Below are 13623 nucleotides of genomic sequence, written 5' to 3'. Positions count from 1 at the left end.
CACATGGGCCAAACCAAAAGCGTTGCATCGCTACTATATATCATCTCAAATCTACAAAAATTGTGAGGGAAAGCATGCTTTATTCCTCATCTTCAAAAGTTTACACCAGAAAGTTTAAGAAAATTATAAAATTAAATATTCATCCATTGCTCATACTAATTCATAAATTTAAATAGTAAAATATTACACCTATCTACGAGGTAGGATGAAGTGCAATCGGATTCTTGCAAGTTTGTCGATAATGACCAGTTGAACCACATCTTGAACACTTACGAGTTGATGGCTCTTCTCCGCGTGATGGGATTCTCTTTTCCTTGCGCTTGCCGTACCTTTTTCGTGTAATTGGTGATAGGACAATTCTATTTCGTACGTCATTAGGTACCACCCAATCTGTCTGATCCCCAACTGGCCACATAGGTTTTGCATACGTAATGACCAATGAGTTTGTAGTATAATATTGTGAACACATTGGGTAACATGAAATTTGTCGATGCCTACATGCAGCACAAGCATGTGCACATGGTAGTTGGTCAAGATCAAACTCTCGGCATGTGCAACACTTCCTCTCTAAATTTACAACTTCAACACGACATCCATCATATACATGAAATGAGTAAACCTCAATGGGAGAAACCTGCATATTTAAGAAATAAGAAATATATTTATAATACTCCGCAATTATTTTATTTGAAATATCTTCAAAAGATCTGTAGAATATTATCATGCATGTATTCCTTAAATAAAATAACAAATAAAAATATCAGCACAAACTACAAAATAAAATGTCTGCCCACTCTGTCAAATGTCTGCATATATTCCTTAACTTGCAACAAAATAAAATTTAATGAATTTGAAATACTTGCAATGACAACCCTTTCTTGTTGTTTTCTTGCACCAAATTGTCTGCCCACTCGGTCAAATGTGAATCCATTTTGGCTGCCTTAGTTCGACGGTCATGGAACCACTTTTGAAGTATATTCATTCTTAAATACTCCATAAAATTGGTAATAGGTAGTTTACGAGCATCTCTGGTGATTGAGTTGAGACATTCAGCAATATTTGTTGTCATTAGGTTGTACTACTTCCCATTAAAGTGTGCATGAGCCCACTTTTCATATCCAGCCGCATTAAGATAATCACCCACTTTGGAATCAACATTAAATATTTGCACCATAACACGATCAAATTCATGAACAAGATATGCTTTAGTAGCTCTAAAATACAGTGAATGCGCTTTCTCGTGCTTAAAATGGTTCTTAAGATTCTGACTTATATGGAATATGCATGCCCCATGATGAGCATTCGGAAATATAGTGGAGATAGCCTTACGAATGCTTTCATGTCTATCATAAATGAAAACTAAGTCATTAATATCCCCAATAGCTCCTCGTAATTTTGTCAAAAACCAATTCCAAGATGCATCATTCTCTGAATCTCCAACTCCAAATGCAACAGGGTATGTTTGGTTATTTCCGTCCTTGCATGTGGCAACAAACAATGTCCCATGATATTTACCTTTTAAAAGTGTTCCGTCAAGTGCAATTACTGCCCTGATAACAGTGCGAAATCCTCTGATGCAAGGTCCAAGTGACATGAAAAAATACATAAAATGATTATTACTGTTAGTTTCAATATGAGTTATCGTACCAGGATTTTTGGCTTCTAACATAGCACAATATGATGGAAGCATCGCATAAGATTCCTCTGGCAATCCCCTAACCAACTCCAGTGCATGTTCCCTAGCACTCCAAGCCTTCACATAACTTATACTCACACCCATGTCCTTTCGCATATCCTCCATGATGTCGTGGGGTCTATGTACTCGTGATACACCCTCGTACTTAGATTTTATGCATTGGCCAATAAGAGAACTACTTGCCTGTCGATGATGGCGATGGATAACATCCAATGAGCACAAGTGTTTTGTAAAATATTTTTGGGTAAATTACTCAAATGATCCCCAAATTTGTACGCGATTTACATTTTGGGGCCTGAATTAAATTTTTCGTTCAAATGGTCCATCAACTCTATATTAATTACTCAAATGGTCCCACCGTATAATTTTCTATTAAATTTAACGAAATTTTAGGGTAAATAATGACCAATTTGCCCTCATATTTAACGGAAATATTGACATAATATAACGGTGGGACCATTTGAGTAATTAATATAGAGTTGATGGACCATTTGAACGAAAAATTTAATTCAGGCCCCAAAATGTAAATCGTGTATAAATTTGGGGACCATTTGAGTAATTAACCCAAATATTTTTTCACCGTGAAATATGAGGATTTTCGTAACTTGGATGCACGCAGTTTCAACATGCATCGATCATCAACACAACTAACTTCAAATCTTTCTTTATTGGATCTCTTCACTTTGAACTCATAATTTTTCGTCATAGCATCAAGACCCAACTTCATTTTTATATCCTCAGTCTCATACACTTGACATGCAATTATATCTCCACTTGCATTGCATAGCTCTATCATGTCAGATCCATGTACATTGTTTTTATCCTTGTTCCGAGCATTTGGTTTGTTGGACTTGGGCTCATTAGAGTGCACATTGATAGTTGGAACATCATCACATATATATATATATATATATATATATATATATATATATATATATATATATATATATATATATATATAGACTTTTTATCACAAATGGTCCTTGACGTTTACGAAATTATCATGAATGGTCCTTGAGGTTTTTTTGTGACACTAATAGTCCTTAACGTTTGGACTTTTTATCACAAATGGTCCCTGCTGTTAGAAATTCTGTTAAGTGCATAATGTGTAAGATAAGTGGAGCTCACATGTCCCATCACATCGTGACATGTGGATTAAATAAATAAAAAAATATTTTTTTTAAAATGAAAATCCATTAAAAAGACCATTTAGCCACTCTCTCTCTCTCTCTCTCTCCAACTTGTATTCATTTTTGGTATAACAGTTTCTTTGGACTGGAGATGATCCACATAAAAAATTCTTACCTCTATGAAATGTTTTTGTCATCTTTGGACAGGTAGGCAATCACTAATGGAGAATAGGTATGGTCTAATAAGGCAGGGCAGTGGAGTTTGGAGGGCCTTGAGAGATGGAGACTTTGAGGAAGAGGATGTTTGGGAGGTTCTAAAAGATAGGAATAGTTCTAGTAACAAAGGATGTTTAAGGGAGAGGGAGAGCAGAAGGGGAGAGAGAATAGAGGGCGAGGGCAGAGGGAAAGAGAGAGAGGCTAGAGGGAGGAGAGAGAGGACATCAGGAGAGAGAGATTGAGTATAGAGAGGGGATGAGAAGTTGCACAAAAACATGGATTTTTATTATTAAAAAATATTTATTTATTTATTTAATCCACATGTCATAATGTGATTGGACATGTGAGCTCCACTTATCTTCCACATCAGACACTTAACAGAATTTTTGATGGCAGGGACCATTTGTGATAAAAAGTCCAAACGTTAAGGACTATTAGTGTCACAAAAAAACCTCAAGGACCATTCGTGATAATTTCGTAAATGTCAAGGACCATTTGTGATAAAAAGCCATATATATATATAAGACTACAAGATATTAATTAAATTAAAGAAGTTGGGGAAAAAACAAAAGTAATGAAACTAATTTTATATTTGTATAAAATAAAAAATAAAAAATATAACATAAACACTTCTCCCGATGAAATTACGTCGGCATAGGTCTATGCCGGCAAATATTCGTCGGATTAGGTTTCTCCCGACAAAAAAACCTCTGCCGACGAAATTTCGTCGGGAGAGGTGTTTAAAAAAAATATATATATATAAACTTAGGATGTTTAGGTTAATTAATTATTTTTAAATTTTATTTTTAGTAATTAAATAATATATTTGACTGATTTGATTAGTTAAATTAGTAATGATATTTTAATTATTATTTATTTAGTGAATAATTAGTATTAAATATGTTAATTAACGTCATGAATTATATTACTTAATAAATAGTAGTTCAATTTTTCTTTTTCTTTTTCTTTTTTTCCTTTTATATTCACTAAGTAAATAATAACTAAAACTTAATTACTAATCAAAGTAATTAAAAAAGAGAAATATATATTATGCTACTTAAAGGGTTTGTAAAATAGTATAGCATGTTTTTAAAAAAATGAAAAAAACTTAGTATAGCCGTTCGGCTGTACTATTTTTACATGTAAAAAAAAGAGGAGCCTAGTCATTAGGCGCCACGTGTCAAGACAACTCTACTTTTTAAAAAAATTAAAAACATAAAGTATAGCCGACCGGCTGTACTCATTTTTATTTTATTTTTTAAAAAGCACCCTCTAGCTATTAGACGCCACGTGTCACTATACTATTTTTGAAGCAAAAAAATCATAGTATAGGCGCACGGTTATGCTATTCTAGAAGGTCTATCTATACTATTTAATATATAAATTTAAAAAATAAAAGAGGACCCTCCAAGTTTCATTAGTTTGTATTTTATTGATATTAATTCGCTAGTTTCAACATATCCAAAGTATATATTAATAAGCCGCTATATAATGTTTTAGTATAACTTTTATAACATATATTATTGGTATTCAATAATATACGAGAATTATATGTATAATACGTGAACTTTGTGTGAATTATTGAAAATTTTGAAAAACATATGGATATTAAGCATTAGAAATGCGTATGTACATGTACAATACGACTATTGTACGTTTGCTTTTTAAAAGTTAGTAGACATGTATAGAAAACAAATGTATTATTGAAAAATACATACATACATATATACTTATATATATATATATATATATATATATATGTATAAAAGACTATAAGATATTAATTAAATTAAAGAAGTTGGGGAAAAAACAAAAGTAATGAAACTAATTTTATATTTGTATAAAAAAAAAAAATTAAGTAACATAACACTTCTCCCAACGAAATTTCGTCGGCATAGGTCTATGCCGGCAAATATCCATCGGATTAGGTTTCTACCGACAAAAAAACCTCTGGCGACGAAATTTCGTCGGGAGAGGTCTTTAAAAAAAAAAATATATATATAAACTTAGGATGTTTAGGTTAATTAATTTTTTAAAATTTTATTTTTTGTAATTAAATAATATATTTGACTGATTTGATTAGTTAAATTTGTAATGATATTTTAATTATTATTTATTTAGTGAATAATTAGTATTAAATATGTTAATTAACGTCATGAATTATGTTACTTAATAAATAGTAGTTCAATTTTTCTTTTTCTTTTTTTCCTTTTATATTCACTAAGTAAATAATAACTAAAACTTAATTACTAATCAAAGTAATTAAAAAAGAGAAATATATATTATGCTACTTAAAGGGTTTGTAAAATAGTATAGCCTGTTTTTAAAAAAATGAAAAAAAAACTTAGTATAGCCGTTCGGCTGTACTATTTTTACATGTAAAAAAAAGAGGAGCCTAGTCATTAGGCGCCACGTGTCAAGACAACTCTACTTTTTAAAAAAATTAAAAACACAGAGTATAGCCGCCCGGCTGTACTCATTTTTATTTTATTTTTTAAAAAGGACCCTCTAGCTATTAGACGCCACGTGTCACTATACTATTTTTGAAGAAAAAAAATCATAGTATAGGCGCACGGTTATGCTATTCTAGAAGGTCTATTTATACTATTTAATATATAAATTTAAAAAATAAAAGAGGACCCTCCAAGTTTCATTAGTTTGTACTTTATTGATATTAATTCGCTAGTTTCAACATATCCAAAGTATATATTAATAAGCCGCTATATAATGTTTTAGTATAACTTTTATAACATATATTATTGGTATTCAATAATATACGAGAATTATATGTATAATACGTGAACTTTGTGTGAATTATTGAAAATTTTGAAAAACATATGGGTATTAAGCATTAGAAATGCGTATGTACATGTACAATACGACTATTGTACGTTTGCTTTTTAAAAGTTAGTAGACATGTATAGAAAATGAATGTATTATTGAAAAATACATACGTACATATATACTTATATATATATATATATGTATAAAAGACTATAAGATATTAATTAAATTAAAGAAGTTGGGGAAAAAACAAAAGTAATGAAACTAATTTTATATTTGTATAAATTTTTTTTTTTTAAGTAACATAACACTTCTCCCGACGAAATTTCGTCGGCATAGGTCTATGCCGGGAAATATCCATCGGATTAGGTTTCTCCCGACAAAAAAACCTCTGCCGACGAAATTTCGTCGGGAAAGGTGTTTAAAAAAAATATATATATAAACTTAGGATGTTTAGGTTAATTAATTTTTTTAATTTTTTTTTTAGTAATTAAATATTATATTTGACTGATTTGATTAGTTAAATTAGTAATGATATTTTAATTATTATTTATTTAGTGAATAATTAGTATTAAATATGTTAATTAACGTCATGAATTATATTACTTAATAAATATTAATTCAATTTTTCTTTTCCTTTGTTTTCCCTTAATATTCACTAAGTAAATAATAACTAAAACATAATTACTAATCAACGTAATTAAAAAAGAGAAATACATATTATGCTACTTAAAGGGTTTGTAAAATCGTATAGCCGTGCGGCTCTAATGTTTTTAAAAAAATGAAAAAAACTGAGTATAGCCGTTCGGCTGTACTATTTTTACATGTGAAAAAAAGAGGAGCCCAGTCATTAGGCGCCACGTGTCAAGACAACTCTACTTTTAAAAAAAATTAAAAACACAGAGTATAGCCGCCCGGATGTACTCATTTTTATTTTATTTTTTAAAAAGGACCCTCTAGCTATTAGACGCCACGTGTCACTATACTATTTTTGAAGAAAAAAAATCATAGTATAGGCGCACGGTTATACTATTCTAGAAGGTCTATCTATACTATTTAATATATAAATTTAAAAAATAAAAGAGGACCCTCCAAGTTTCATTAGTTTGTACTTTATTGATATTAATTCGCTAGTTTCAACATATCCAAAGTATATATTAATAAGCCGCTATATAATGTTTTAGTATAACTTTTATAACATATATTATTGGTATTCAATAATATACGAGAATTATATGTATAATACGTGAACTTTGTGTGAATTATTGAAAATTTTGAAAAACATATGGGTATTAAGCATTAGAAATGCGTATGTACATGTACAATACGACTATTGTACGTTTGCTTTTTAAAAGTTAGTAGACATGTATAGAAAACGAATGTATTATTGAAAAATACATACGTACATATATACTTATATATATATATATATGTATAAAAGACTATAAGATATTAATTAAATTAAAGAAGTTGGGGAAAAAACAAAAGTAATGAAACTAATTTTATATTTGTATAAAAAAAAAAATTTAAGTAACATAACACTTCTCCCGACGAAATTTCGTCGACATAGGTCTATGCCGGCAAATATCCATCGGATTAGGTTTTTCTTGACAAAAAAACCTCTTCCGACGAAATTTCGTCGGGAGAGGTCTTTAAAAAAAAAATATATATATATATATAAACTTAGGATGTTTAGGTTAATTAATTTTTTAAAATTTTATTTTTTGTAATTAAATAATATATTTGACTGATTTGATTAGTTAAATTTGTAATGATATTTTAATTATTATTTATTTAGTGAATAATTAGTATTAAATATGTTAATTAACGTCATGAATTATATTACTTAATAAATAGTAATTCAATTTTTCTTTCTCTTTTTTCCCTTTAATGTAAATAATAACTAAAACATAATTACTAATCAAAGTAATTAAAAAAGAGAAATACATATTATGCTACTTAAAGGGTTTGTAAAATAGTATAGCCGTTCGGCTATACTGTTGTTAAAAAAATTAAAAAACTTAGTATAGCCGTTCGGCTGTACTATTTTTACATGTTAAAAAAGAGGCGCACAATCACTAGGCGCCACGTGTCAAGACAACTGTACTTTTAAAAAAAAGTTAAAAACACAGAGTATAGCCAAGCGGCGGTACTCATTTTTATTTAAAAAAAAAAAAGAGGACCCTCCAGCGATTAGACGCCACGTGTCACTATACTATTCTTGAAAAAAAAAATCGTATTATAGCCGCACGGCTATACTATTTTTGAAAAAAAAAATCGTTATATAGCCGCACGGCTATACTATTCTAGAGGGTCTATCTATACTATTTAATATATAAATTAAAAAAAGAAAAGAGGACCCTCCAAGTTTCATTAGTTTGTACTGTATTGATATTAATTTGCTAGTTTCAACATATCCAAAGTAGATATTAATAAGCCACTGTATAATGTTTTAGTATCACTTTTATAACATATATTATTGGTATTCAATAATATACGAGAACTATTTGTATAATACGTGAACTTTATGTGAATTATTGAAAATTTTGTAAAAAATATGGGTATTAAGCATTAGAAATGCGTATGTACATGTACAATACGACTATTGTACGTTTGCTTTTTTAAAAACTAGTAGACATGTATAGAATACGAATGTATTATTGAAAAATACATACGTACATATATACTTATATATATATCCCATGTTTTCACGAGGCAAGTCATTGAATTCAACATTATCTTGGAACACATTATCAACCTCTGCATGTGGCATATCCTCAAATTGCATGTTCTCACAAAGCAACTCATCTAGCTGTGTTGTATTGTTTTCCTCTTCATATTTTGAGTCCTCAATTTCTGCATTTCCCAAGTCATTTTCTGAATCATGATATTGATCATTGTCTTCTAAACCAGCTTGAGTACCCAAGTTGAGGTTCGTTGGCATTGGTTGATTGCTTCCACTTCCATAAGAAAATATTTTACGCTTCAATGTAATGCACAATGGAATCTTGTAAGTCCTTGAAAGAATTTCAAAAAAATAAAGCTCTCATATCATCATCATCAACTATTTCTGCGGGCCATGCACTTTTCATTGCATCGTATATGACTTTCATAGTTATCTCATACTCATTTCGGTCCACATTTACAATGTCATATACCTTATTCCGAAGCTCCTCAATTGTAATTTTATCTGAAACAAGTAATCCTTTAGTTTTGCAATTTTTGTTCGTTGAGTTAACCCACTTTCCATCGTAGTTAATCAAAATTGTCAAACTAGACATTATCCTGAAAGGTAAACCAACATAATAAATAATACAATACACATTAAGAAAACAATGTTCAAACCATATATATATTTTTGTCAGAATAACAAATATATATGATTTGTATATTTTGCTGTCAGAATAGCAAATCAGTAATCATGTGCAATTTGGGTCTACCATAGGAGAAACACTCACAACACCCACGAAACACAAGAAACCGATTTACAGAGAGGAAATTTCCAATTATTTTTGCTAGGGGTTGGATTTGCCTGGATCATTGTAAAGTACTTTCTACTCTCTTGCCAATCCCAATGGGCAACACATCTGTATAGCCTCAACACTCCCTAATTCAACTTACAATGATCCCAGCATACCCAAATTGAAAATATTTTATTCATCCAAATCGAAAAAGAAATACAATTAATAAGTTCTTTATCTTCAAATCAAATCCAACAAACAAAATTAATAAGTTGAATAAACTATTTCAAGTGGCCAATAAAAAAACCATGGAATTAAAACAAAGATGGAAGGAGAGAGAGAAAGAAAAACAAACCTGGGATTACATGGATTACAGATCAGTAAGTTGAATTTGGGAGTGTTGGAATTGCTTCAGACCAAGGATACAGACGTTCGTGCTCAACAGTAGTTCGACCAAAGGATACAGACATGCGTGTGAATCCAAAATTTGTGTAGTAGGGTTTTGCTTTTTAGGTTTATGTGGATTTTAATTTTTAAGGGCATTTGTGTCTATTTATGTGAGTTTTTGGTTATATCTGAAAGATTTTATAAAAACTGACATTTTTGAAAGTGGGGGGTAAATTTTGGCTATTTTTGATAAAAACTCTAAGTGATTAGAGCATCTCCAAAGGAGATGTCAAATCCTATGTGGCGCTTTTAACGGATAAAAATAACAGCTGAAATTTACTCCAACCTCTGCTGTCAAAATTGCCGTCAAGTGCTAGAGACCTCTTTTGATTAATTTATTATTTCTTTGCCCATCTGGTTGTGGCTTTATCATTTCATTTAATACTTATCTTTTTTTTTCTTGTTGTTGTTATTTCATGTATCTGCTGTCATTATATGCTTTCATTATTATTTTTCTTTTTAATTCTTTTCCTTTGTTATCGTCACTTGACACCACTATATTATTGAATTTTTTACTGTTGAAAATTTATGTTGATCTTTTTTATGTTCTTTTCATCAACCAACGTGGAGATGGATGATTTTTTTTGTTTAATTATATTTATGTACATTTTATAATTAATTTATAAGTATTTTAACTTGATTAATGAATTACTCTTAATACTAAAATATAAAAATACATTCATTTAAGAAAGTAATAAATAAATCAACATTAATGTAATAAAATAATATTTTAATTTGACATATCGGTGGGGAGTAAAACTATGCAGGATGTCAAATTGCCACATCAGCCATCAAATTTAAATTTGATGTTTGGTATTTGACATCTCCCTTGACATCTCCCTTAGTAGTAATTACCAATTTTTAAGTTGTAAATTATTGTGACACCCCAACCATAACTTGTATCGAGCAACATAACCCCAAACGATATGCAACAGTAGTGTGATCATACGATAAATAATCTTCGGAGATACGTTGTGGGTAGTCAACCTTGTGATATGTTTGGAATTTCTGCACTGTCAAGTTTTAGTTTTAGTTTGCTACTCAAACACAAAATCTCTATGTTCGGAAATGGGGTTTCATTGACAACACATTATCTTAAAAGATAAAAGAAAAACATGAAATAATATAGGAAATACGCATTCAGTTTAACCAAATCAAGTTCTTCTTCTTCGCATTGGCTCTCTGTATTTCAAGAACCCAAACAACAATGGCAACAAGATCAACAATATCAAAAAAATTGTATATATCTATACTAAAGAACTCAGTGATTCAAGGCTCAAACTGCACTACTTTAGTAATTTGTCTTTGGCCTAGATAGATCCTATGATTCCTTCTAGCACCCTTATTTTTTTACTTCCAATTTTTATCAATATGCTTTTATATACCTTGTTTTCTTATTTGAGAAAAGAGACGAATTGTATTCTCTGATCTTAGGTGTGATACATATTGTGCCAAACATATGAGAATTGAGATGAGCAAGAAAAACTTGATACGCCACCCATTCGTACAGAGAAAACCTTTACTTCCTTTTCAACTATTCTCAAAGGTTGTTTTTGTTCTCTCTTTTATTATGTGGCAAGTTATGGGAAATCTTTTATTCATTGAGGTTAAATTTGTCATTTGCTTAAGATTTTTTTTAATGAATCCTTAGTTTTTGGACGAACAATAACGATAAGGGGTTTTGTGAAAACAATTTGAAATCTAAGGGGGTGTTCGTACAATTTCTGAAACCTAAACGAGTTTTGTAAATAACTCTTTCAAGTGTCAAATGCTTCAACATATTCCGTCCTCCCCTAAAACAGTTTCATGTAACCAAGAAAGACACAACGCAACAAAATAAGTTACGTGGTACAAGACATGAAAGAGACTAAGAAAATAAGCGATTGGAAATTACAGCAGATTTGATTTTACATATATCTGAACATGTGCAAGACTATATTCACTAATCTTTGATCTACATGCCTTGCCCATCTCTTCGCAATGTCGACATGAAGGTTTGTACCAATGCAACTTCATAATTTTCTTCATTGCAAAGGTTGATGATATGTCTGGAATTGATGTATAGTCATGCAGCTTGGTACAAGACTCTGGGGTATAATTATAGTTATGTGGTCCAGGCACAAATTGTAAGGGGGAAGAAGATAAACTGAGGTCTAAAATCTCACTCGGTGGGTCATCATAAAAGTAAGATATTTCAAAACCAACAGTCGGAGGAGACTCAACCAAAAAAAGGGTCGGAGGAGACTCAACCAAAAAAGGGGTCGGAGGAGACTCAACCAAAAAAGGGGTCGGAGGAGAGTCCATCATCTTGCTCCATCCGCAAAGTGGGAGGATAATACTACATGGTATTTAAAGATAGTGAGTAAAATTAGCTTTTATTAATATATACAACAAATTCTTAAAATCTATATATATGACAGAGATTGTTTTCCCTTAATGTTGCCAATAGATGCATGCCAAGAAAGAAAAATGCCTACAATGTTATCCATAATTGTGTTCATTGTTCTCTTCTCTTCCATGGCTCCAACCATGAGCCAGGGCGTTGCCCTTGATTTATCTCCTCCCATGAGCCATGCCGTTGCCTTTGATTTCTCTCCTCTCATGAAAATATATGTAAACGGGACGATCGAGAGGCTCATAGGAAAATCAAGCGTTCCTCCATCGCTTGATCCTAAAACTGGCGTTCAATCTAAAGACGTTGCAATCTCTCGAAAAAGGGGCATATCTGCAAGGCTTTACCTCCCCAACACCATCACCAACTCCACCACCAACTCAACCCAAGGTAAACTCCCTCTTCTTGTTTACTTTCATGGAGGTGGCTTCTGTGTTGAACATGCCTCTTCTCCCACATATCACAACTACCTCAACTCCCTAGTCGCCGCGGCCAACGTTGTTGCTGTCTCTGTTGACTACAGACTAGCCCCAGAGCACCCTCTGCCTATTGCTTACCAAGATTCATGGGCTGCTCTCAATTGGGTTTCTTCTCATTTTGATGGTGGAAACCGCTCCGAGGAGTGGCTTAGTAGATATGCAGATCCACAGCGTGTGTTTTTCTCTGGTGACAGCGCTGGGGCTAATATAGCACACCAGATGGCTCTGACATTAGGCTCCGAGAGATTGAATGGTTTTAAGCTGAATGGAATTGTGTTGGTGCATCCATTTTTTTGGGGGTCACAGCCAGTTGGGGCAGAGGCAACTCTGCCTGTAGTTGTGAGCTTGTATATGACTGCGTTGTGGCGTTTTGTGAACCCTTCGAGTTTTGGACCCGATGACCCGCTTTTCAACCCGGCTATGGATCCGAAATTGAGGGAGTTGGGGTGTGGGAAAGTTCTGGTTTTTGTTGCTGGGAAAGATGCGTTGAAAGATAGGGGATTGTACTATGGTGACGTACTAAAAAAGAGTGGATGGAAAGGGGTTGTGGAGGTCATTGAAACAAAGGGGGAGGGCCATGTATTCCATTTGTTCAATCCCTCTAATAAGAATTCTGAGGCCATGCTTGAGAAGATTGTTTCCTTCTTGCATCAATCTTGATTTCCATAGTCTCCAAAGCGAAAACATCTTCGGTGTAATCAGGTGTATATAACTGGTGGCTTCACCTCTTTCTTATTTGTTTTGTGCAAGTACCCTCTAGTTTTGTAAATAATGTTTCCCTGCAGAGTGTTTACCATTCTGTAAGTTAGGAGGATACTTGTGTGTCACTTCATATGCCAACACAAGAGTGTTTTACATTTTGTAAGGAAATAAGAATGTACTTCATATATGATTTTTTGTTGATTTGGGAAGATTGTTGGTTTGTTACTATACTATGTTTATAAGAAAAAATTGAAAAGAAAAGAAATCAATAGGATATTTAAAGTCTTATAACGAGTTGAGATCTTCTGTTCCGATT

The 13623-nt window shown here is 31.8% G+C and overlaps 2 pseudogenes; one reads left to right on the top strand and one right to left on the bottom strand.

Moving 5' to 3' along the window:
• Nucleotides 1–193: 193 nt before the first annotated feature.
• On the bottom strand, nucleotides 194–2492 carry LOC110767898 (uncharacterized; annotated as a pseudogene).
• A 9602-nt stretch (nucleotides 2493–12094) lies between these two features.
• On the top strand, nucleotides 12095–13548 carry LOC110767903 (putative carboxylesterase 12 pseudogene; annotated as a pseudogene).
• The last annotated feature ends 75 nt before the right edge of the window (nucleotides 13549–13623 follow it).

Source organism: Prunus avium, chromosome 8 (genome assembly GCF_965620075.1).
Source record: "Prunus avium chromosome 8, drPruAviu1.hap1.1, whole genome shotgun sequence".
NCBI classification, from domain to species: domain Eukaryota; kingdom Viridiplantae; phylum Streptophyta; class Magnoliopsida; order Rosales; family Rosaceae; genus Prunus; species Prunus avium.
This window is presented reverse-complemented; position numbering and strand designations above follow the sequence as displayed.